At 39.8% G+C, this 27182-nt stretch overlaps 1 pseudogene; it reads right to left on the bottom strand.

Annotated features, from left to right (window-relative positions):
- Positions 1-16176: 16176 nt before the first annotated feature.
- LOC147444423 (uncharacterized) lies at positions 16177-26719 on the bottom strand (annotated as a pseudogene).
- Positions 26720-27182: the final 463 nt, after the last annotated feature.

The following is a 27182-nucleotide window of genomic DNA, read 5'->3' as shown; positions in this document are numbered from 1 at the left end:
TTGTAAACTTTAGTGATGCCAAATGCAAACATTTCATTTATGCTTCCAGTCCTAAAAAGTGACAAACAATTATGATTTTACTATTTTAATTTTTTTATTTCTTGTTTTTTTAAAATTACGACTCAACTAACCACAAATCACTTTCGCCCTCAATGCTAACTTTGCATTTTTCGTTCATCAAGGTTCATTTCGGTATATCTTCATCATCGACTAATTTTGCGTGTTCGATAATCGAAATCTCTGTTTTTCACTCTTGAACTGATTCTCTCTCTAGCCTTTTTGCACTCAGCGAGTTACTCTCAGTCACTTTTCTTTCTCCTCACTTTCTCTCTCAATCTCCATTTTCCTTGTCTTTTTGTTCCTCTTTTATCTCTCTGTCTACTTTCTTGATCATGCTATCACTGCAGGGTTCTTTCTCTCTCTCTAGCTCCAATATACACACTCACCAACATAACACTTACAACCAGTGAATTGATCACACTTATAGCATATTGTATATTATGCTACTCCCTTTCCTTGTAATCGACGTCTTTCTTCTCTCTCTATCTTGCTCTCAAACTGGCAATATTGTAGACAATTTTCTCTCTCACACACACATTCAGTCATAAGCACAACACGCAGCATATTGCAAACAAGCATCCATACACATCTTCAAATCGACCTCAATCTCCCTCTCTAAGTAATAACACTGCACACAATCACTAACATACACTAGCACACAAAAGTGAATATGCTTTCTGAAGCATTATAGAACTAACAGAACTCTCTCTTTCGCTCACTAACTCAGAATCGTTGCAGGCATAATCAAGCATTCTCTCATAACATACACACACAATAACACTAACGTTTTTTACAAATTCCTTCCCTTATCTCACTACCTAGTTCTTGCGCGCGCGCACACACACACACACACACACACTAATACAAACGGAACTTAAAAACTCTCTCTCTAACTATCTAATGGTGCTACACACACAATCACTAATAGACTAACACACACAACGGTTCTTTTACTGTCTCTCACACACTAATTCTTGCTCGCTAGCAAACTAACACACACAGATAATCAAGCATACTCTCAAGCTGACTAATGGCGATACACACACAAAAACACGCTAACATTTTTTTTCTCTCTCCTATTCTCTCTACCTTCTTGTTTGGATCCATCCTCTCTCTCCTCGCTGACGACTATCTCTAACTCAACCCCCCACGAATCTGCAACTGCTCACTTTGCTTTGAATCAGAAAACAACTTTTTAATATACATTTTTTTATTTTTTTCATGGCTTTTCATTAAACCCCATTCACACACTTTCTTCCAAATAAACATTTATTTTAATCTCCAAAGGAACAATCCTTGGGAACTTAAAGACCAACCTGACAAAACTCATACTCAAGACTTCTCACACTTTTGTCGACTGCGTAGGTACAATCCCATCAGATCTCTAAGATCTACTTCAGTGAGGCTTGAACTCAAAGCCTTCCGCTCCTTCACATTCCTATTTAACGTCATAAAGACAAGCCCAAAGAACTTCAAAGATCTAGGATGGTGAGCCTTGAACTAAAAATCTCTCACTTTACCTTTTACACCCCAGATAACAAATCTCTCCCTCTGCCTTACTCAAACCCTATGGATGAGCGATTTTAACATCGTAAAGACAATCATAAAGGACCTCAAATAGCTATTCCAACAAGTCATGAGCTCAAAACCGCATCACTACTACATAATGACATTTTTTTCCACAGTTGCCTATATATTATCTAATTTCCTAGAAAAATAGGAATATTTTGTCAGCTTTTACACTAAAACCTATAGAAATTTTATAGTTTCCCTGAGACAAGCTTAAAATCTAGCCAGTATTTGTCAATTTTGTCAACTAAACTTAAACTATTGACTCATCTAGAACTTAAAATTTCCTATCAAACTCAAACTGAGATACCTTATAGCCATAGCTTGAAATTGAAGTTGCTAAACTAACTATCAACAAACTCCCTAAAACTAACTCCCGTCATCAAGTGACTAACTACCTTAAGTAAAACCTTATCAGCACAAGCAATCATAAAAACTAGCAAATCTTAGCACTAATGCAAACATTATGGAAATCATTAACATGCTTATGCACCTACTATGCCCATGCAAATCCCAATTTATCCTAGTTTTGGCACATAATGTGTAAATATCTTGGGGTCTAGAAAGCTCTTGCTTGAAGATGTGATTTCTAGATATGGATGTGTTGGTAAAATTACTGCTGACAAAGGAGAGCTAGATGCAGATGAAACTCGTCATTTCTTTGCTTGGTTGGGCATTAAACTAGCTCTCACTACAGCATACAATCCAAAAGGGAATGGAAAAAGTGAAAGAGGTCATCTGCCTATTGTTAAAGCCTTAGAGAAGGCCTGTAAAGGGCATATTGGTAAATGACCTAAACTCTTACCATTTGCTTTATGGGCGGATTGAACTACACATAGTTTTATTACAGGTTTTATGCCATTTGAGCTAATGTAGGGAAAAGACCTATTATGCCTATAGAGGAAGCGGTTATTTCTTGGACCATAATGCCATGGGAAGAAGGTATCTCTATAGATGATTTTCTTGCTTTGCGCATGCACCAACTTGAAAGGCGTTAGGAAGATATTGAACATGCTACAATGAAGCTTAAGGCAGCAAGGCTAAAGAATAAAGCAACATTTGATGGTAAGCACAGACTATGACCTCATGCTATTAAATATGGGGATTGGGTCCTTGTATATGAGAGTAGCCTGGAGAACCAGTACACTGCCATGTGGAAGATGGTTAAATGATGGTTTGAACCATATGTGGTGCTACATGCTTATGATAATGCAACATATAAGTTATGTAGGCTTGATGGCACTGAGCTCAAGGTGCCTATTGTCAACAAGAGTTAAGTTGTTTAAGCAACAAGAAGGTGAGATTAATATTGAATATTTCAACACAGATCAACCTCCTGAAGATAATGATATGTATGCATCAGGCGATGAGTTTGATGATGCTCTTGATAATGCTTCTTAAGTGCAGATGGCACAGATTGGAGACTGTGCAGGTTCAGAGGGGGTGGATGTCATGCGGCTCCGCCCCATGCTAAGAAAGATACCAAAAAGATGCACGTTGAGCTTATTTGAAGCTTACTTAATTAATGATCAATGTTGAGGGCTTGGGAACAAGCTACCTTTATGAGTAATGTATGCCAGATCCGACTTAATATGCCTTCATGATTCTTAAAATGATATTCTTGAAGTGAGAACAGATGGGAGTTTATGATCTAGAATTGTAATGCTTGAAGTTCTCTACCGTCTTGTCTTTACGGCTCATTGATTAAAGCTACGGTGAAAAAGTTATGGCAGCTTGAAGTTTGAGTCAAATGGAGATCCGTACCAGCAACTGCAACTAAGGGGACAGAAATGAAGTGAATGCATGAGCCTCAAGTGCTCACTTTGTGGAGCGCGTCGATCTTTTCAGATCAACAACAATCGGAGTTACGATTACCAAGATATTGTAAGTTCTGTAAGGTCGATCCACGAGGGCCAGTTCTATGTCATGTCAATCCCCTCGATCGGTGTGCCATCTAGAGGGTGGTACTCAATATATGGGGTTAGCAGGAAGTGACTGTGCATCAATCAGAACACGGGTTGAAAATACATAACAAGTTAAAGTGTGTGTCACTTGTTGACTGTTTGTTAGCAGATGATTTTGTGCCAATCTGTTGCTCGTCGTTCTAGGCCGTGGTGTCTTTAACCGAGTGCGAAGGGAATACCTTTTGGAAAATGCAATCTCTTATATGTGCATCTTAAAGGCATGTGGCAATATCTGAGATACTGGTATGGGCAGTAAAAGTCACGATGACAATGTCAATTGAGGGCTGCTATAAAAGAAAAATGACAAGCGGGTGCAATGCCTTGGCCGATATGCATGTCAAATGTGGTGCCCCATAAAACCAAGGAAAATGGTCACCCAAGGGGTGGCCCCACCCAATTTTCAAGGGTGTGCTCATAAGGCCACCCAAAGGCAAGGCCGCCCAATTGAGCCAATGGCCGCCTGCTTAAAAAAGGAGGTTTATTGTGTGTGAATGGGAGAGAGAAAAGAGGAGAGATGGCGGGCAGACAACGTGAAGGTAGAAAGAGGAGGATTGAGGAGATTGTGGTGGCCAAAAGCTGGCACGAGTGCAAGATAGAGGAAAGAAGTCTTCAGCAGGCCGTGGTGCCTCTATTCGGCTCAAGCGGCACCCATTTTTGAGGTGTCGTCATGCCGGGTTGCCACATCATCATGGGGGCTCACACGCCTTCTCATGGCAACGTGACAACAAAAAGCATGATAGAGCCTAAAAGTAGGGGAGTTTTTGGGAGAAAGCGGAGGCAAGAGAGGAGGGTAGGGATTATTATTGCATGAAGGAGGGGAACAAAGAAGCAGCTCTCTTGCATGCATGATCAAGGGGAAGAATACCTTTTCTCTCTCGCTCTCGGATACAAGCAAGAAGACTCTTTCTCTCTCGCTCTTGGATACAAGCAAGAAGACTCTTTCTCTCTTGCTCTCAGACATAAGCAAGGAGTCGGAGAACGACAATTCATGGGGAAGAAGACTCTTTCTCTCTCGCTCTCGGACATAAGCAAGGAGTTGGAGCACGACAATTCATGGGAAGGAATCTTTCTCTTTCTCGCTCTCGAAGCATAGCAAAGAGGTCGAAGCTCAGCAAGGCGGATATCTCTCTCTCTTGCAGAGAGGAAGCCATATCAATCATATATAAGCAGTAAGAGGCAGATTTGGCAACACAGGGAGAAGTTTTGAGGGCAATTCATCACACTCTAGAACATCTCATGAGAGCCTACATAAGAAGGCACCCTCCACAAGCTCTAGATATCACTTGTACTTTACAAGCTTTGCTTATGCAGTAGTTATTTTGTTCATTTCAATGGTGTAAGTTCTTCTCTTACATAGGCATTTTATTTCTCTCTCATATCTCCTCATTTTGTGTCTACAACATGAATGCTACATGTGTGTATCCACTCTAAAAACCCAACAACTGGTATCACAGCATTAAAGACCCTCATGGGCTCACTAGCACACACTAGCATTCACTTTTAGGTGGTTTTCTCACACTCTCTCTCTAAAACGTTTTTGGAAGAGCTAAAAGAGGAGAAAGTCAAGCCTCACAAGTGGGCATCCAAGTGGACAAGTGGCCTTGAAATGTGGAAAGTGATCTTCACTTGATTCTTGCTCATTCAACCACCTACTTTCTCTCTCCTCTAGGAGCTTCTCCTTCTTCTCACCAAGCTTTCATGGAAAACTTCATCTCCCCATCATCCCCAAGCTTGATCTCAATGCTCCTTACTCTCACTTGCTTCATTCTTGCAAGACTAGGCTTCTACTAGCTCCTATCTTCGTCTATCTTATTCTCTACTTCACAAATAAGCTCTATCAATTGGGAGCGTCTACATCACTAGTTCGAGGCCGATTCTACTTCAACAAAGGTGGACATTTCAAATCAGAAAAAATAGCAAGCAATAGGCTGATTTCTCATCATTCCACACTCTTCAACAAAGGGGGAAAAGGACACTTCAACTCTACTTTGAAGTGGCAATACATTGCCGCACTTGGTAACCCAAAACGAGCATTTTGTAACTCTATATGCTACATTTTACTTGCTTCATCTGTATGCTATTGTAACGGGCCAAGACACCATCAAGAGAGTCTCTTGATACGACCTCTCTTGCCATTGCATATTCACCTACCATCATACACTATGGGTAATGATAATCTATATATCTTTAATGGGGTAGGATTTCACACTTGGTAAGTTAAGGTAAAGAGATATCTAATGAAGAAAGGGTTATGGAGCATAATCACATCTAATATTGATGAAGAGAACCCACCTTCACGTGCACAACAACGTGAAATTCAAATTAAGGATGAAAAAGCATTGGGCATTCTTCTCACAAGTGTAGCGGATGAGATAGTTCACTATTTAGACCAATCCACTACCGCTAAGCATGCATGGGAGATACTTGACAGGAATTTTGGGGCAAAATCAAAACACTCTAAGATTTATCTTAAAATGCAACTCTATAGCTTAGTTATGCAAGAGGGTGAAAGCTTATCTAGCTTAGTCAATAGACTAAAAAGCATTTGCATGCAACTAAATTACATGGAATGCAACATTGAAGAAGAAGAAAAAAATTGCCGTATTACTTAAGTCTCTTCCATCACAATATGATAATATTGTGACGGTCTTAAAAGAGAAGGAACCAATTTCTTCACTTGAGAGCATTGTCAACTCTTTACAAGAACAAGAGAAGAAACACACACATAAAGAAGAGAACACCTCACAAGCTTTGTATGTTTCATCTTCTTCTAAAAAGAACTTCAAAGCATGTAAGCATTGTGAAAAGACAAATCATATGTCTTTCAATTGCTACAAAATCAAGAAGTGTGTGAAGTGTGGTAAAGTGGGGCATGCGCCTCAATTTTGTAACCACAATGGGCTCAACACCAACACTACCTCCGACATTCAACGAGGTAAAAGGTCTTCCAACAAGGTTCGCTATATGCATAGTGATGATGATGACGATGGAGATGACGACAACGAGGATGCCGAGAGCATCAACTACATCCATTCAGCCATCTCTTCTCCTTCCTCTAGTTTTTCTAATAAAAAGCATGTGGAGAGTAACCCCAAATATGGCTCAAAATCCAAATCCAATTATGAGTATGATGATATTTACTAAATGTTCATTTTTAGCCCATTATGTTTAGTTACCCACTCCTTAAGCTGTATCCTAAGGGTGATGATGCTTTGTATCTCTTTGAGCACCGTTTTATGTTGTATAGGGAATAATGTTGTATCCATATGAGAACCATTATGTACCACATTAGACCCAAAAATGATGTATCCAAAATGTATGAACCTTCTATATACCTTTGTGCAACCTTAGGAGTTCCAAGCATGAGTTTAAGGGGGAGTTTGTAAGGATTAAACACATGCCTTCATTCCATCTCTTAGCCATGTGGGAACTAGCCCTAGAACACTCTAGAACATATCATGAGAGCCTACATAAGAAGGCACCCTCCACAAGCTCTAGAAATCACTTGTAGTTTACAAGCTTTGCTTATGCACTAGTTATTTTGTTCATTTCAATGGTGTAAGTTCTCCTCTTGCATAGGCATTGTATTTCTCTCTCATATCTCCTCATTTTGTGTCTAAAACATGAATGCTACATGTGTGTATCCACCCTAAAAACCCAACAAACCGTAGAGGTAGCTCCGTCTTGGAGTGATTAGATCTTGATAGGTCAATTTATGGCCCCTCTGCTTCAAGAAGGCATTGTCATTATCTATACCTTGGTCTTATGCAATAGGTTGTGGGTTCCTTGCTGCAATTGAAGAGCTTCATCGATGATTTCTAGGATGATCTTAACTTTTACTGTCGCCCCATCTTTGTCTGCTAGTGTTGTTTTCCCATTGTATTGAATGGAGCGATCAACTCATGGGCTCATGGGATGATCAACTCATGTTTCCCATGGCGGTAATCTAAAGAAGTTGATTAAATGTAAGCATATGGCCCCTTCTAGCCCTTCAAAATTTTGATGTATCGTCCATAATTACTTGGGTAATATGGAGGTCTTGACTATCATTCCATTGGTTTCTTGGAACTTGATGAATATATTTGTTGGTATTGCTTCTAGTTCTTAATCGGTGATGTGAGCTTTCTCATTTTATGAGATATCTGTGACCTCATAAGGTGCCACCCCCCACTCCTTCTTGACTTTCTTGTGGGGCATCTTGTGACCAATTTCAAGATGATTAAAGAGTTAGGAGATGATCGAAAGGTTGTCAAAAAATGGAAAAAAGCAAACTTTGACCATAAATGAGAAATGCGCATAACTCTGTCAAAACTACTCCAAGTTTGACCAAACTTCACCAATGCATCTAGGACAAATATAGTCACTAGGGTAAGAGATCACAAATGAAATATGGCTTTGAGGTACATGGATCATGATCCATGTTGGAGCACATTTTGATTATTTGATGATACCACCTTGATGGGTACATCAAGGTGATGCTTTGGTCCAAAAGATTTGGGGTTTGGATCATTGGTTAAGATTTTAAATAGACTTAAAGAATCTGAGCTCTTTGGTTGGGATTTTCAGATCCAAATGACTTGGTACTTCAGGGCTAGACTTTATATGGGGTCCAGGAGCAGATGGTGATGTCCATTGTTGATTGGGTGGAAAAGGTACATGGATTGCGATCCATGTTTGGCAGGGTTTGGGAATGCCATTTGGCACACATGTTCCTTTAGTACATCCAACACACTAGTAAATTTTTTTCAAATTTGGACATGTTTTTCCTAAATTTACTTCATTTCTCATTTTATGGTGATAATTTTCAAACTTTGATCATATCTATTTTTTGGACCCCTTTTTCATCAATTCCCTTGATGTTTCCTTAGTGATTTTTGTATGAGGATCACTTTGCTGCCTAGTTGCCTAACAATTTTCAATACTCTGTGATTCCATTTGAAGTTGGAGATCTAGATGAGCAAGCTCAAGGTCTTTGAAAGTACTTTTAGCTAGATTTCACAATCTTTAAAACTTTGAATGTTTCTCTTTGGCACTTTGGTTTCCCACACATCTGCTTTGAACTTCAAAATCAACATTTATGTATTGTCCTAACATCATTTGCCCTATATTTCCCACGTATAGGACTACTGATGTTAAAATCTTTTAGAATCTCACTTAGAGGTACATGGATTGTGATCCATGTTCTGAGGTCAAATGCTACCAGACTTGGTGAGTTTGTTTTTGCTACATATTCTAACCCATTTGACATAGAATTTTGGAGTTATCATCACTTTAGCATAGATTAGACCTAAAATGGCCATTTGTAGATTGAAATTGCTAGATCTCTTGGTTCTTGGTGATTTAGTGATCCATTTTGTTCCCAATTTGCATGGCATGCTCCTCCTTGCCACCTCTAACCATAGGATGAGCTTTTTGTTGAATCTAGGGTACATGGATCCCGATCCATGTTGGAGCATGGTTTGCAAATCCAAGAAGTATAGTGTGTTTTTGGTTCTATGGGGACTGTACTACCCAATTTTCTCTAAGATTTGAGTTTTGGGAACATAGATCACGATCCATGTTTCACATCATTTTGCCGTTGTGACTAGCTGGGCTAATTCTGCCAAGTGTCAAGAGTCTACTTGTGAAAAGTTTTGTGGTTTTGACATGTGTAGCTGCCCCTAATGGGTCTTGATAGTTTACAGAGTCCCCATCTTTGATTTGATATGTTCTATTGATTTGATGTTTTTGGTGCACTGTACCATACGCACAATTGTTCTTGCAGGATTAATGATCATGCTACCTGACAAGTCTCGTGTAGTAAGAGCTACTGTGGTGGTTGCAGCAGATAGAAATGCAGTAGAGCGCTCTCTCTCTCTCTCTCTCTCTCTCTCTCTCTCTCTCTCTCTCTCTCTCTCTCTCTCTCTCTCTCTCTCTCTCTCTCTCTCTCTCTCTCTCTCTCTCAATGCAAATGAGCTTGATATGCCCAATTCTGACTATATGTTCCCGACCTACCCGGAAGGTCTTATGCATACTTACCTTGATTTCTCATACCTTTTTTTCAAACCACCCATGATTGAAACGGTTCATCATTTGTACATTTTAACGCCAAATTTGATTTTAATATGCAGTTTTGATCCCTCATAGGTTGTCCCAAAATTTTAACAAGTGCCAAACCCTGCCACATTTTCCATGTCTGAAGCCCTTGCTTACGGTAGATTTGGCATTTACTTTCAGAACTTTATTTTGATTGTCCTAGCTCAACTTATTAATTTTTTTTCTCTCTTAGCTTTTTTTAGCTTGAAATTTAAAAAAATTGCCAATAATTATTATTATTTGGCAAAAAAATTACCAATATTATTATGGTCACTCATATATACATCATCTCAGTGTAGCATCTTACTTCTCATGAATGTTTCAATATGGCTAAGTAATATTGAAAAGGCAAAAATTAACAAGAAAACATCATATACAAAGTTATGATCATCTTGCTGCTAGTTCATGGTCATGTTGTTCCCCTCTTTCCATTCTGAAGTCGTCCCCCCGATGAAGGATTGGCATGATGCATGGACGTAAACTATGTGTCTATGCAAGGCTGTGTAATGTGGCGCTATTATGCAAATTGAAGAGATGCATGGGGTAACAATGTGCTATGTGAGATGTGGGTTCTAAACTTTTTTTTCAGTGGCCATTGTTGGCAAAGTTTCTTTGAAGTTACAAGCCCAAATACAAGGGTTTGAAGAGGATGCACACATTCTTGGATGGTGGTAACCTTGACAGGATATCCTCTTTAGTTGTTTTGGTTTGTTTCAAAACCCATTTGAGTTTTTGTAATGGGTAGCATGGAGGCTCTGATCCTTTTGGTTGTGGATGTTTTTTTGGTCTCCATTGCCATGTGGTTGTTGTTTGGTGCTTGTGGGTGGTTTTGATTGGCTTTGATATCTTAAGAATTGTGGACAATTTTTGTTTTGTTGGAGGAACAAGCTTTGTGTTTTTAGAAGTATATCCAATTAGAGGTTTTTGGATGTGGGTAAAATTTCTTTTGGGAACCCATATTTTTTTTGGATTTGTCTGCATGATGGACTTCTATCTAATTGCCTTTGTTGAACACAATGCTGTAGGTTTAAGTTTTTCTAAAAGAGGTTGAATTTCCCAAAAGTGATATGTTTGTGCTACTGGAGTAGTGAAGGATGTGTCATTGAATTTGAGTTGTAAGGTGTCATCCTGCCAATTTGGTGTTGCTTTGTATGTACGCATCCAAGGTACTCCAAGAATCACTGCTTTGTTAAGATCGGTATCTTCCATTACATGAAATTGATGAGGGAAGATGTGTCCATTGCCATTGATTGATAAATTGGCTTGACCCATGTTGAGCATTGTACCTTGATTAGCTACCTTGAGTTTTCTTTGGTTTGGTGTTAGAGGTCCCATTCTCAAGAATGTCGAGTATTTAATGACATTGGCTCGTGCTTCTATGTCTACCAGTGCTCGTTCAGTGGAACCATCAGGAAGTTGAAGGATAATTTGGACATCCATACCACCAAGCCATGTAGGTTCCATCTGAATTGATATTATTGGAGGAGGATTGAGGACTTTGCATTGATACCAAGTTTCCCTATGGTTGGCTTGTTCTTTCTGCTTTAATACCTGAGTCAAGCTTCTTCCTTGGCCTGTGCATGAATAGCATGGGCTTTGTTTTTCCGCTCAACTGCCACATGAACTGTTTCTAGCTCCTCTTCTGTTAATGGAAGAAGATACTTTTTTAACATGCATCCACTTATCTTATTAGACATCTCCTCACCTGCCAATGTTTTAATTGTGATGGCACCACTTTGCAATATGTCATGGATCACAAAAGGCCACATCCCTCGCTTTTTGAGTTTTTTGGAGTGTTTCTTTAGGGTATACACCAGTACATAATCCCCTTTTTGAAACTCCTTGCTTATTATATGTTGGTCATGGAAAGCCTTTATTTGTCGTTTTTGGGCATATATCCCTGATACTGCCTTTAATATTGTTTCATCTAGTTGTTCCAAGATGTTCATTCTTTCAAAGAGTTTGTGTCCCATCCAACCTAGCTGTGCTGCAACTCAAAGTATGGGAATAAAGAATTCCATGGGTATTATAGCATTTATTCCAAACACAAGGTTAAATGGAGAGGTACCAATTGAAGTTTTAAATGCTTCCATATAAAGCCATAATGCTGAGTGTAGATTTAGGTTCCACTCTATTCTTAGGTCACTCACTATTTTGTTTAGTACTGTGCATAAGGTTTTATTGGTACTCTCTGCTTGTCCATTAGCTTGTGGGTGATAGGGGGCTGATTTACGATGAACCACCATGATTCATTGAGTAAACTTTTAATGATAGCATTCACAAAGTGGGTTCCTTGATCACTCACTATCTCAATGGCATGGGTAGGCCGTATCTCGTAAAGATGTTTTCAAATAGGCATTGTGCCATAGTTTGTGCATCATTTTTTTGTGTTGCCTTCGCTTCCACCCATTTGGTCAAATAATTTGTTGCTACTATAATATATTGAGCATGTATGCGGTATGCAGGAGGCTCCACAGAGGTGCCTTAGTTCATTGGCATTCATTACATTTTTTTACATATGTTTTTGCATCTATGAACATGGTTGGCCACCATATTCTTGCAAGAAGTATTAGCTTTGTTGTTTTGTCAGCAGAAAAATGTCCACCTGGCTCGCATGCATGTGCTTGTTCTAGATAGAGAATTTTTTTCTCTCAATAACACACAATCTCAATTGGTTTTCTTTTCCCCATCGGTACAATTGGTTTGAGATCAGCACGTAGTTTTCTTCCTCCTCGATAGTTATCATTTGTGCGTTACCCAATCCTTTCGAGAAGGTCTTGGCGTTTCAGTACTCAATAATGTAAGTACTCCATTTGGTTGCTACAATTACTCTAAATAGCGTGGCGTGTTCCACTCATGGTTGTCTCTTGCAGGATTCACATGCTATTATGTAATCATGGACACTTTTTGCCATGTTTAGTCAGTAGACACCAAGTCTCATCAGTTTGAAATTTTTGCATTTTCCCCTCATGAAACCCCGTGTGTTGTATACAAGCAAGTCTCATGTAGTATTTGTGTTCGTCTGGCTGTATACATAGTCTCAAGATATTGTCGTTACCTTTCTTGTAGCCATCCATCTAAAAGCTAGAGATTTGTGTTCGTCCGACTGTATACATAGTCTTAGGATATTGTTGTTACCTTTCTTGTATAGCCCTCCATCTAAAAGCTAGAGATTTTTGGTTTGATTAATGATTGACGATTGTCTTTCCACCTATATTGATCCTATGGTGACTAGAGAAATGACCTCCTCACTCCACCTTGGAACCATTTCAATGTTGGACAGATAAGTATCCGAAAGGTCATCATCAATATCCTCGGATGATTCTCCATGGAACAATCTCGAAAGATGCTCTTCTCTTTTGTGTGTTGTACCTTTCTTGATGACCACAATGAGATCAAACTCAAGCAATGTTATATACTAGTGAACAACCCTTCCTGTATTGCAAGGTTTGTTTACAAGCTACAACAATGCTTGGTGGTCGACCAAAAATACAAACTTGTTTGGAAGAAGGTAGTGTCTAAAATTTTTGATGGCATAGATTATCCCTAGGCCTTCTCCTTCCATTGTGGTATAACTCTTCTCTGTAATTTTTAGCTGTCTACTGGAGTAACAATTGGGAAATCCATTTTTTCTGTCCAGATTGAGCTAATATGCATCCTATGGCATAGGCTGATGCATCCACATGGACATGGAAGATCTTGTTCTAGTCTTGTACCTCCTTTACTTTAGTTGGTCTTGAGTGTGCAGCAATCATCTGTATCTTATCTTGATCAGTGGAAAGTCCATTTTTGGACACAATGTGTCCCAAGATTTTACTATGCCTTGACACATTTCTCGAGGTTTAACTAAATACCGTAAGATCTCCACTTCTCAAAGACTTTCTCAAAGTGTGTTATGTGATCACTCCTCAATTGAGAATGCACACATAGATCATCCATGTATATTTCCAAAAATTACCTTAAATTCATGACTCATTAGTCTTTGAAAGGAAACAGGTGCATTGGTCAAGCCAAAAGGCATCACCCTATATGAAAATATGCCCCATTCTATTGCAAAAGACATTTTGTGTTGATCCTTTGGTTTTAGGGTCAACTGGCTATAGCCTGAGAACCCATCTAAAAAACTATAAGCTTCTTTCCATGCAACTCTCTCAATCACATGATCTATTATCAATAGGGCATAGTTGTCTCTAATGGTAGCATCATTTATCTGTTTCACATTCACACAGACCCATAATTTTCCATTATTTTTGGGCACTATCCCAATCGAGGACACCCAGTCATTGTGTTCAATCTCATAAATAAACTCCAAATTCCTTGAGTTTGTCTATCTCCTCTATAATATTTTTGGAAAATGTCTCATTGTACGTATAAGGATGTTGTTTGTACGGTTTGGCATCACTCTTAAGGGGTGTCATGCATTGATAGCTTTTTGGATCTATTCCCTTTGAATACTTAAACGACCATACAAACACATATTTATATTGTGGGAGTGTTGCTATCAATAGTTTCTCTTATTCTCCCATGAGGTCGGTGGCAATGTATGCTGGCTTAGGTTCCTCTCCTGGTTCTGCTAGGTCTATGCACTTGGATTTTTTTGGCCCATCATATGAGGTTCCAAGTTCCTTCGGGCCTTGTTTTGGCTTTTGAACTACTATCTTTTTGTCTTGGATGGTGTACCTTTTGTAGTGGGAAGGTGCATCAAACCTAACATTGTCGGAGTCATCCTCAGTTTCCAACTTTGTTATCAAAACTTCTTTCAAAGTGCGTTTCAATTCTTTGTATCTTTGTTTGTGCTCTGTTTTTTATGATTTCTTTTCTTTTTTAAAGATGTTCTCATGTTCAAATTTTGGTTTTGCTTTCCTTTTTGGATTTCCTTTTTCTGCTGAGATGGGTTTCATGCACCTCTTTGAGATCTCGTCTTTAAGGAAATCAGTTGCTTCAACCAGCCTCAAATACTACGGTTTATATTTTGAGTGAGCTATAGGTTTTTGTTTTCTTTGATCTTGTTTTTTCACGCATATTTCCTGGTATCTCCATTGTGTTTGTGGTTTTTGGTTGGGAAATTTGTAAAAAACAGCTTGTCGATCCCTGAGTTTGATGTCTTTATCGGAGCTATTAGAGAGCTCATCTTCTGTGTCATCCTGTACAGGTATATCCCTGGAGTCTTGGAATTCTTCCTCATCATTTTCACTAAGGTCTCTTATGGAGATCTCATCCACTATGCGTTCGCAATCTGTAATTTCCTCCACGTCAGGTTCTTCTGATTTTGATTTGTATTCAAGATGACACTCATCATTTGGAATGAAATTATATCATATCCTTACTCATTACAGAATTTTGTTAGTGTCACATCATTCACACACACATCAAGGGTGGCTAGTATTTACTGCCATCCAAATGGTTTGAGCATCTCTTTCAAAAAAGGCTTTGGTACATACGTCTCATCCCACACTAGTCGATTGAGAATACAATCTTGTTTTTCTAGACTTCCACACTCTGAAGCTCCGCACATCCAAATATGCTCTTTGCTTTGCAGCCAAGCAGGTATCTCCCATTCTTGAGTAGCTGGACATCTCTATAATTATGTTCTTTGACACTGATCTTCGTAGTGACATCCTTGTGTCCTAAGTAGATATAGTCATAGCGAGTCTTACCATACCCCGAGCGACATTTTCCTAGCGAATACAGATCCGAGAAAACAAATTAAGGAAGTGAATCATAATACATGAAAATGAACTCAACAAGTTATAGTATTACAAACACTATCCCATTTGTTAATACTTAAACTCTAGATCATAAGCACTCGATAATAATTCTAGACTCTATGAAGAGTCGCATCCGTCATCAATGAAAACATTGCGTTTATGACGCGTTTCACAGATATGAAAGTCGTATCACAATTGCTTCACCTTCCTTTGAGCCGCTGCCACTACATAGATTGGCAATGCACTTCCACAAACAAGCAAAAGTGAATGTAGTCAATATGCATGCACTCAAAATTCAATCTATGGATCTCATTAATAACATTAAGCGTAATTCTTTCGCAAGATACATAAATGCCAAAAAGTGAAACATAACATAAAGACCCAAAACACAGAGCAAACAAAATAGGGAAGTGAATCATAATACAAGAAAATGAACTCAATAAGCTACATTTTCACAAACACTATCTTATTTGTTAATAACTAAACCCTACATCACAAACACTTGCCAATAATTCTCTAGATTCTTGAAGGAGTCGCATTCGTCTCATCAATTCACAATGTTATGTATTATCCATAATACAAATTATGTTGTCAAATCATTAATACAAGAGCCTTTCATTAAAAAAATTGGACAAAGCTTCCTTTGTAAAATGAAGAAAATTTCAAACTAACCATGGTCCAATGGACACCTCACATGAGGATTTCAAAATATTCACTTTCAAAATCATAGAAGGAATGATATGTCCATTTGTCAATACTTAAACTCTACATCATAAGCACTCGCTAATAATTCTTAGACTCTATGAAGAGTCACATTTGTCATCAATGAAAACATTGCGTTTATGACGCGTTTCACAGATATGAAAGTCGTATCTCAATTCCTTTGCCATTATTTGAGCCACTGCCTCTGCATAAATTGGCAATGCACTTCCACAAACAAACAAAAGTATATGTAGTTATTATGCATGTAATCAAAATTTAATCTATGGATCTATAACATTAGACGTAATTCTTATGCAAGATACATAAATGCCAAAAAGTGGAACACAACATAAAGATCAAAAACACAAAAGTAATGTCAATGTCATAGTAGGAGCGAAGTCTCACTAGTCATCATAAGGGTCGACACGCGATGGCATGTCACCCTCATCCTCAACATCTAGAGAGGTAGATGCCTCCTCTCGGCTTTGCTTTTTAGGGCAAAGCAAGGGAACCACATAGTCTCTAATAAGAGACTCATCGGTGTCAAGCACAGCACATGCTCGTTCAGATGATAAGCATGCAGCCAAAACGGGAGCTGTACCACACCCAAGCTCCAAACAAATACCTCCACGTCGACAAAGCAGCTCAACAAAAGCTGCAACAAAAGCCTGGCTCCGCTGCATCTCACCCCGCCAAGGCATCCTCGATCCTGATCTAGCTAAGGAAGGCTCCAAAAGATGGTGTGTCATGAACGAATCTGAAGGCTGGAGACCCAAGCGAGAGAACATAGTGGTGCTCTCATCCACAAAGCATGCTGGCTGCATCCCAATCCTATGTACCATAAGTAGCATAGAGCATTGGCACTGCAAATCAAATTACAAAACCACAACATTGAAGAAACATTGAAGAAAGAGCCTCAACAAAACTATACAATACTGAAGTGAAAACAATACCTGAATTTGACCAGATAAACTCTCAACATATCCATATGAACTATGATGGAGCACTATAATGCGACGATGTACCACCATCTCTGAAGCACGACAGAACCTCTCCACCCATCCAATAACCTCTCCTATTCATAGGTTCCTGTAAGAAAAACTACCGATATTATGAAATAATATTAATGCAAGTAATCAAACCCAACAAAAATACCTGCAGTAGAAGCCATAATGAGCAGCCATCCAGAATCTACAAGTGTAGAAAAAGTCAAATGGATAGCAGATCGTACATGCTCCTCAGTGCAAATATCCCAACGAGATGGAGAAGAAGAACCAATATGCAATCCACCAAAAAGAAGATCCAAGAAGACAAAATCTGCGGCCCACAAAACAAACTTTCCCCCACGAATGTATGGCACACCGCTTGAGCGAACTCGAGACATATGTTGATGCACAAGATTCCACGATGCATTGCGAGTACCCTCTCTATAGTTTGCAGTGATAGAAATGTAATCGCCAACGATAGCAATACATCGTGTATCAACAGGAAGCATTGGTTAACGCAAAGGAGACTCCAAAACATAGACAAATTGTATGCTCCTCCTAACAACAATCAAGCCCGAGGAGTCTGCGACAACATATTTATGATATGTGAACTTTTTCACAAAGTATTAATAAAAGTCGACAATAAAAATTCCGACACTTACCATGCTCTAGAACATCTTTCACAATAGTGGTATCAACCACAGTCTCCATCCTCTCACTAGACAAGTGGACACCTTAAAAGACATATACAACAGTTTTTGAACCTACAAGAATCAACAACATGAAAACATAAAAGTTAAAGAATGACATAAGAATACCTGGTTGTCTCGCCTCTGAAGTAGTAGGTGGTGGTTGTCTCGCCTCTGCTGCTACATCCCGAAGCATGGTTTCTCGAAGCTCTTTCTCTCTCTCAAGGATGTGACCCTGCACCATATCTAACCACCATGGACATGTATCTCTCTCCCATGTTGTCAAAGTGGGCATGCTAGGGGGGTACATATATGTGTCCTTTGACGCAGTCTGTGCCCACTGTCTCACCACAAATGGGAGAGTTGGCAAGATCCCCTTTGAAACCAAAAGTGACAAAAACCTAACAAGAAACAAAAACATTGAACACATGACTCGATAGTGACATACAAAGCAAGATCAAAATTGTTACAAACCTGTAAGCCAATCGTTGAGCTGCCATTCGAAAAGTATCAACTTTCTTGAGTGCTTGTTTCTCTACATCTTTGCTTTTGGCCTCCAAAGAAACCTCCAAAGGATAGAGAAAAGGCCTAGCTTCAAACTTAATTTCATCAAAGTAGAACCCCAATGTGCATTCATGTGGCAATGGTGCCCCTCCTGGCACATTTGAATTGTCCAAAACAAGCTATGTTGCTCTCTCATAGACACGAGCAAGGTAGCCTTCTCTACGCAGCCAACTACAAATTTCAAAAAAGAAAAACACCACAACAAATATTATTTCTTAGACAAAGCAAGCCAAACATTAAATAACTAGTAAATCATACTCACTGTCAAAATAAATTATCTCCCTTCTTCAAACCAAAAGCAGTCCTTGTGATCCTATCAGAATCGAGTAATGAAACCCATTGGATTCTATTCTACATAGGGGCATCATGGAGTGCAATCAAGTTTAGCTTCTCTAAAGTGCCCAGCTATCATGTCCCCATTTGAGTGACATAATCTTTGCCAACCAGTTTGTCCCAAGATTGGGATCCAAAATATTCAAGAGCTACAACACAATACAAAGAGCATGAAATTTTACTTCACATCCATAACAACAATCAACACTGAAGTCGCGGAGCGGAGCGTGGGTCGACTCTCTCTCTCACACACACACACAGTGAGCTTACACAGTACACAGTACGCAGAGATCTGTTAGAAGGGTTATCTCCCAAATCCTTAGTATTCACAAAGAATATGTTAGTATATACAAAGAGTTAGAGGTAAGTGAGTTAGGCGGGCGGCCGGCCATATCCGCATAAGAGGCCACTTGGGCTTTAATCCCAACAACCTCCCACTTAAAGTCCAATGTGGCACTTTAAGTAACTGTAAATCTATGAACATAAATGTACAAAGATTTACATGGCTGCCATCTATCCAATGCCCAATAACTCACGACAATGCACAAAGCCCTCTCCTGGAAGTCCCTTTGTGAGTAGATCAGCAGGATTGTCCTTGGTATGGATCTTCAGCAGTTGTATCTGCTTGTCTTCAAGTACTTCCCTAATGAAGTGATACTTCACATCAATATGCTTAGTCTTCGAATGGAACACTGGATTCTTTGCCAATTGTATAGCACTTTGACTATCACAATATAACTCTGGCATATCTGCATTGATTCCCAAGTCTGCAACCAATCTACCAAGCCAAATAGCTTCTTTGCATGCCTCATTTGCTGCAACATACTCAACTTCTGTAGTAGACTGCGTAACACAATCTTGTAATCGAGATCGCCATGATATGGCACCTCCAGCCAATGTAAAGACATAGCCTGATGTAGATCTCCTCTTATCCAAGTCTCCTGCATAATCTGAGTCAGTGTATCCTCTGACACTCAAATCCTGACTACCATAGCATATGCGCATACTCTTTGTATGTTTTAAGTATCTCATGATACCTTTCACTGCCTCCCAATGTTTCTTGCCGGGATTTGACATATATCTGCTAACCACTCCCACTGCAAATGCAATATCCGGACGTGTAGCAATCATTGCATACATCAAACTACCCACTGCAGACGCATATGGAATCTTATCCATTTCAGCCTTTTCTTCCTCAGACACAGGACAATCTTGTTTGCTAAGTTTCACATATGGTGGCAATGGAACACTCAATGCCTTTCCCTTCTCCATATTGAAACGTTGCAAAACCTTGTCAATATACTCTGTTTGAGATAACCAAATCAACTTCTTTGATCTGTCTCTCTCAATGCGCATACCAAGTATATGACTTGCCTCACCCATGTCTTTCATGTCAAACGATTTTGCCATCTTTGACTTCAAAGCTGAAATTTCTTCCAAGTGTTTGCCAGCAATCAACATGTCATCCACATACAAAATAAGGATCAGCCAACTGCCATCCTTAGCCTTCTTTGTATATAGACAGTGATCGAACTCACTACGTTTGTAGCCTTGAGAAAGCATAAACTGGTGGAACTTATGGTACCATGCCCTCGGTGATTGTTTTAAGCCATAAAGACTCTTTAACAACTGGCATACCAAATGTTCCATGCCTTTCTCAACAAACCCTTCTGGCTGCTGCATGTAAATTTCCACATCTAAATCACCATGCAAGAACGCTGTCTTGACATCCATTTGGTGCAACACCAAATCCAATATAGCAACCAATGCAAGAAAGCATCTCAATGTAGTCATCTTGACCACTGGAGAGAAGACTTCATCAAAGTCAATGCCTTGTTCTTGCTTAAAGCCCTTGGCAACAAGCCTTGCTTTGTACTTTGGCTGACTATCATGAGCGGTGATCTTATACCTGTAAACCCATTTACAAGGTAGAGCCTTTTTGCCCTGTGGTAATTTAACCAACTTCCATGTCTGGTTTTTATGCAGAGCTGTCATCTCTGACTGCATGGCCAACTGCCATTTTTTCGAGTCAACCACTTGTAATGCTTCCTTGTAACAAGATGGTTCTCCGCAATCTGTGAGCATGACATAATTTAGAGATGGCACATAATGATCAGGTGGTTTGGAGACACGCTCAGAACGTCTCACCACAACTGATTCTGCCTCTCTAGCCACTATAGGCTGTTCCTGAGCCTGACCATGCTGTCTTGATGTGCTAGCACTAGGTCCATCTTCCCTGAAGACAACTCTTCTGATCTCCTCTGTCTTCTCTGGCTTAGCGTGAAACTTGGCTTCATTGAAATGCACATCATTGCTACGAATAAGCTTTCTGAACTCAGGATCCCAAAGCCGGTAACCCATCTTGCCCGATTCTCCGTAGCCAAGAAATATACACTTCTTGCTCTTTGGTTCTAACTTATTTCTGAACTCCTTAGGAATATGGCTATAAGCTTCACAACCAAAGACTCTGAGATGCTTATACGAAGGTGCCTTGCCTGTCCATAGCATCTCGGCCACTGCACTCTTATCCAGAACCCTACTAGGAGACCTGTTGATCAAATGGACTGCTGTAGCCACTGCTTCCGCCCAAAATCCATCAGGCAACTCAGCATTTGACAACATGCTTCTGACCTTCTCTTGTATGGTCCTATTCATACGTTCTGCAACCCCATTCTGTGAAGGATTATATGGTGCAGTAAGTTCCCGCTTAATCCCTTTTTCTTCACAAAAGTCTTGAAAAGCTTTGGAAACGTACTCTCCACCATTGTCAGTTCTCAAGCACTTCAGCTTCTGACCACTCTGATTCTCCACCAGCTGCAAGAATGTCTTAAAGACCTTGAGCACCTCATCCTTGTGCTTCAAGAAGTAAACCCATACTTTGCGAGAATAGTCATCTATGAATGTACAAAAGTACGCTGCTCCCCCTAGTGACAAACTAGGCATTGGTCCGCATAGGTCACTGTGTACAAGAGCTAACCGTTCGTCCCTACGATTCCTCTTTGATCTGTGCGGTTCCTGTGTTTGCTTACCATAAACACAATGCTCACAAAACTCGAAATCTTGAAATGAAAAGCCAGGCAAATAACCATAATGAGAAAGTATTTCCATTCCTCTTTTTGACATATGTCCCAACCTACGATGCCACAGTGACACACTTGGCTGCTCAATCACATTAATTACATGGTTTTTAACCTCTGAAACATGTAAAGTGTACAGAGTTCCTGACTTGCTGCCATGTGCTACAGTCATCGAACCTTTGGAGATCTTCCAAGCGCTGTTCCCAAAAACTGTCACATAACCCGCATCATCCAACTTCCCTGTACTAATCAAGCTCTTTCGGATTGCTGGAACATGTCTGACATTCTTGAGCCATAAAGAAGAGCCATTCTGAAACTTCAACTGCACATCTCCCACTCCAAGTATGTCACAAACCTGCTCATTGCCAAGTCTGACATAATCTTTAGTAGCCACATATGATGTAAACCACTCTTTGTGCGGAGAAACATGTAAAGATGCCCCTGAGTCGATAATCCAATCACTCATAGCATGTCCATCCTCTGCAGTCAAGAAAACAGAATCAAGATTGCTTGTAAGGAAGATGTCACCAGCTGCTATACCAGAATCACTGTCTGAACCAGATCCTGTGACATTCACCTCTTCAATCTTCACTGAACTCTTCTTTTCATCTTGCTCAGAACTCTTTGTTTTGCCTTTTTCTTGTTTCCACTTCGTACAGTCTCGCTTCATGTGACCCTTCTTGCCACAATGGTAGCATTCTATGTCATCCTTTGACTTCGAATCACGAGACTTACTTCGGTTTTGTGCCTTCTTACCCTTCTTCTCTTTAAACTGTTGTCTCCCTCGAACGACCAAAGCACTATTGCCTTTGCCTTTGTCAATGTTCTTCCTGTTCACTTCCTCTGTGAGCAAGCTGCCTTCTACATTGGCACTTGTAAGACCTTCTGGCACGACAGAATTACTTAACGCTGTACGAAAAGTATCCCAACTGTCTGGCAAAGTGATTAAGAGAAACATAGCCTTCACTGAATCTGGAAAGACTATCTCTTGTGCTGTTAACTGGCTGAAAATTGAGTGAAATTCATTCAGATGATTTGACATGGCTGTCCCTTCCTTCATCTTCAAATCCACCAATTTCTTGAGCCAGTAAATCTGAGAAGCAGCACTTTGTTTCTCGTACATATCACATAGCTTTTGCCATACGCCATACGCTGTAGTCTCTTCTGCTACGTTGAAGTAAACATTTTCTGCCAGTGTCAGCATGATTGTGGAACAAGCTAACTCGTCAAGCTCTTCCCACTCATCTTCAGCCATAAATTCTGGTCTCTCCCCTTTGAGCTTCAGTGGCTTCACTTGTTTTTTCTGCACCAAAACCTGCCAAATCTGCTTCTTCCAGAATGGAAAGTTTGTGCCATCCAGCTTCTTTATGTTGTAAAGAGTCTCACTGTGAGAAGATGCCATATCTGCCAAACTGTTTACTCCTGAGAAAAATCCGGCAGAGTTTCCCCTGTAAACTGGCCTCTGTACACAGTAAACAAGCTGTAATCAACAAGCTGAACACCTCTCCTCAGGAACTGTCAGTATTTTGAAAATTTTTGACAGAGTCTCCCCTGTAAACTGAGCTCTGGGAACCAAAAGATAGCTCAAGAAACAATCATAAATAGCTGACCAATGACAAATCTAAAAAATCCCTGTAATATGCTGTCCTGTAAGCATACACTGTCTCCTCTCTGGGCGATGACAGAACCTGTATCTGTCTCAAGACTGAACCCTGAACAATGCCTCAACGGCCTGACGCATAAGATGCAATCCAGTGTCTACACAAAGTCATACATCCTAAGGGATAAAAGTCGCCGAAGAGGATGCGTGTAGAGGGGAACTCCAGCAACCTAATCCACCTCACACTGGGTAACCCAGCCCCCAGTGCTTGGCTTCAAAAAACCTCACACACGACCCTCTCAGATGGCTCAGCAAACTGCCCAGAACTAGCATACATCCTATAATAGACCAATCACTGTCCTATGACCGCTGCGGCGGTCTGTCTGCTAGCGTGACTCACAACTAGCAGACCCACAATCACAGTACATCAATCTGCAATACATGCCAGTGGTGTCAAGCCGTCGTATGGCCACACCTCCCCTGGAACCTGGCAAGCACAAGAAGTAGCAATGCAGACTGCAATATATATATCTGATGATATATATGTGTACCTGGTCTATAGATGATGCTCTGAAGACGAATAAGTGATGTATGTCGATGTCGATATTGATGTCGACCACCTCCTGCTTGCCAATCTACACAAGACGGATTTCTTTGTGGCTGAAATCTATCTTCTGCTGTAGTGCTCAGAACGAAATTCTGAGGGCATAAACGGCTTCGAAAGGGGGGTAAAACCCCAGGTCACCTGCAGGAAACGCTCCCGGAACGCCGAGTGTGAATCTTCGAACTCCGGATCCAGAATCTGCCGGAAAAGTGCGCGCGCGCGCGATTGCGCAAATCCGCACTGAACCAAGGCTCTGATACCAATTGAAGTCGCGGAGCGGAGCGTGGGTCGACTCTCTCTCTCACACACACACACAGTGAGCTTACACAGTACACAGTACGCAGAGATCTGTTAGAAGGGTTATCTCCCAAATCCTTAGTATTCACAAAGAATATGTTAGTATATACAAAGAGTTAGAGGTAAGTGAGTTAGGCGGGCGGCCGGCCATATCCGCATAAGAGGCCACTTGGGCTTTAATCCCAACAAACACAATGACTATTGTTTGATTATTTGGTGAAGTGTACCTTTCCAATGAGTTCTTGATATTTATGTATTATCTCATGATGAATGCCCTTCTCCTCCTTCTTCACATCCTCTACAGGCATTCCTTGCTTGAGTTGAGTCAATCTAGACTCTTTCTCTTTAGTTATTGAATCTAAAAAAGAAATCAATTTGTCTAAGAGTTCTTCAAATGACTTAAAAATAATTTGCAAGCAAAAAAAAAAACAAAACTCACATCATAAACTAGCATGCCAAGGTAGCGTCGTGTGAGTGGATACCAAGGTTCTGCACCTTTAGCATACTTTCTTCGCACAGATGCAATTAGTTTCTGGTCTTTTTCGGGGGGAGTTTTTAGGTAGCTTTCATGTTCAGCTGCACATATGTGATTGGTGTTCACAATCTCATCCCGTATGTGAGTGGCCACCAAAGCATGCATGTTCATACTGCAAAAACCCATATTGATTTGTTTCCATAATAAAGTATTCAACAACAAGATATATGCTTTAGTAGATACTCACACATTCATTCATTGCAAGCTACTTAGAAATGCAATCTCAGGAACCTTGGTGGGATCTATGATAGTACGAAGGACCCTACAATGTCTCTCCTTTGAGGTGGAAAACTTCTCTTTGATAGCTTCAGTCCATGCAAGTGTGCGATGGTAAACATAAAACATGCGGTCTGACAGATCTACAAACCTTGGTTGGCTTTTGAGCTCCAACTCATACTCCTCATTGATTTCTATCCAAAGAGGATCCCAATTTTCCTTGATGTCATCTTCAAAACAAGAAACCAAAATTAGTGGATTCAAAAAGAATTTTTAAAATAGAGATTCACTTTAAAAATTTAAGAAGCTTCAACTTACCTGTAGAAATGGTTTGCTCTCTCTTAAATGTCCAAAGTGAAAAAATGAAAGCTCCCTTTTCTTGCATATATCCTTCCCTTGCAAAAGCAGTTTTTAATCCACCTAAATCATCTCTTAAACCTCTGACTCTAGCATATGGAATCAACCTACACAATGGTATAGGAGGACATTCGAAGCAACTGAACATACGTGTGGTCTGAAGTACATCGGCACCTCTATGCATAAAAATATTTTGCTCCTCGTCAATCTTTGCAGCTGCAATTACCTCATCTCGCATTTCCCAAGGGATAATTTGAAGTTCGTTTTCTTCAGGAGCCAAGGTGTCATCAATTTCGTGCATAGACCCTTGGTCAACATCCATAGAGTGAATCTCTTCCTCTTCAATGCCATGACACTCTGACATGTCTGTTACCGACACTGATGACACATGTTCACTACTTTCAAGTGGTTGTGTAGACTTTTCATTACGTAGATTTTTCTTTAATCTTCCACGAGATGGACTACAAATAAAATACACAATCAACATCTCAAAAAATTTGTACATTGCCTCTAAACATGAACTTTAACATGCATGTCTATAAGAAATGAAAAATTGCCTCTAAACATGAACGTTAACAATGAAAACATTGCCTTTAAACATGAATGTTAAAATGCATGTCTATAAGCAATGTTTCAAACAGAATTTAATCTTTACATAGTCCATTGGAGGAGACAAAAAATAAAGATTGAAGACAAAAAATAAATACTATCTCCAACAAAACATTGCTTGTAAAGATGCACGCTAACATGTAACATGTATGACTAGAACCTCTTTTGTGCATAAAAACAAATTCTAGAAATACAACAATATATTCTGCTTCTCTAATGAAACATTGGTTTTAAACATGCACGTTGACCTTCAATAAAATACACAATCAATCTTTGAAAATATTTGGACAGCACCTCCTTTGAATGTGGAACAAAATTTCAAAAAATATAATAATACAATGGACACCTCACATGAGGGTTTCTTAATATTGAATATAAAAAACAAAAATAATCTCTTTTGAAACATCAATCACTTTTCTCTAAACATGCATGCTAAGATGCAGGTTTTTAGACACTAATTGACATTTTAATTAATCTGAAATTTAGCAAGCTTGGATGACTTAAAAACTTTTTTTCATATGTAAACATCGTCTCTAGGCATTCACGTTAACATGCAAGTCTTTAGACACTAAATAAAATTTAGCAAGCTACAAACATTCTCGTCAACGGGTAGTTTTAGAAGCAATTTGCTTTTGTAAAAATATATACATTATTTTTTATACAATTTTCTTTTAGGCATGCACATCGACGGGCACCTCTACATGTATAATAATGACATCAAAAAAATGGTGAGAAAATGTACCTAACAGGAGGGCGTCCTTTACGTCCCGCCATTGCTCCTCTCTGATTTTTTGGTGATGTTGGCATGGAGATGCAAGCTTTGCGTCGATACTCGGATGACAGATGCTCTAGCTCTCAGACTTCGCAAGTGCTTTCTCACCTGCATGTGCAACTCAGACTCATAACCATATTTTGAAAGCCTCAAGAGACCACACGCTCACGGTGAGGATGTCTCAATAATGCCTGCTTTTGACAAAGTTGATGTGAGTTTGGAACAGGAGAACATAGGATCTTTTTGTGCCACGCAAGAGACAATACATAAAGTAGGAGCTTTTTGTGCAAAATGCACTTTGTGTTGGTCACACTCTACATTATCAAATACACAAAAAAATACTGAAGGAGATGCCACAGGGTAGGGCATCGCCAAGGATCTGAGATCGTTGTAGGCTCTCTCATGAAGATCCTTTGAAGATCGCTCAAGTGTGTATTATGCCAATCTACCCGCAGTGTGCATTGT

This window comes from Adiantum capillus-veneris, chromosome 13, assembly GCF_014529385.1.
Source record: "Adiantum capillus-veneris isolate H3 chromosome 13, ASM1452938v2, whole genome shotgun sequence".
In the NCBI taxonomy this organism is placed as follows: Eukaryota; Viridiplantae; Streptophyta; class Polypodiopsida; order Polypodiales; family Pteridaceae; genus Adiantum; species Adiantum capillus-veneris.
The sequence above is the reverse complement of the archived record's forward strand: the minus strand, read 5'-3'. Positions and strand labels throughout refer to the sequence as shown.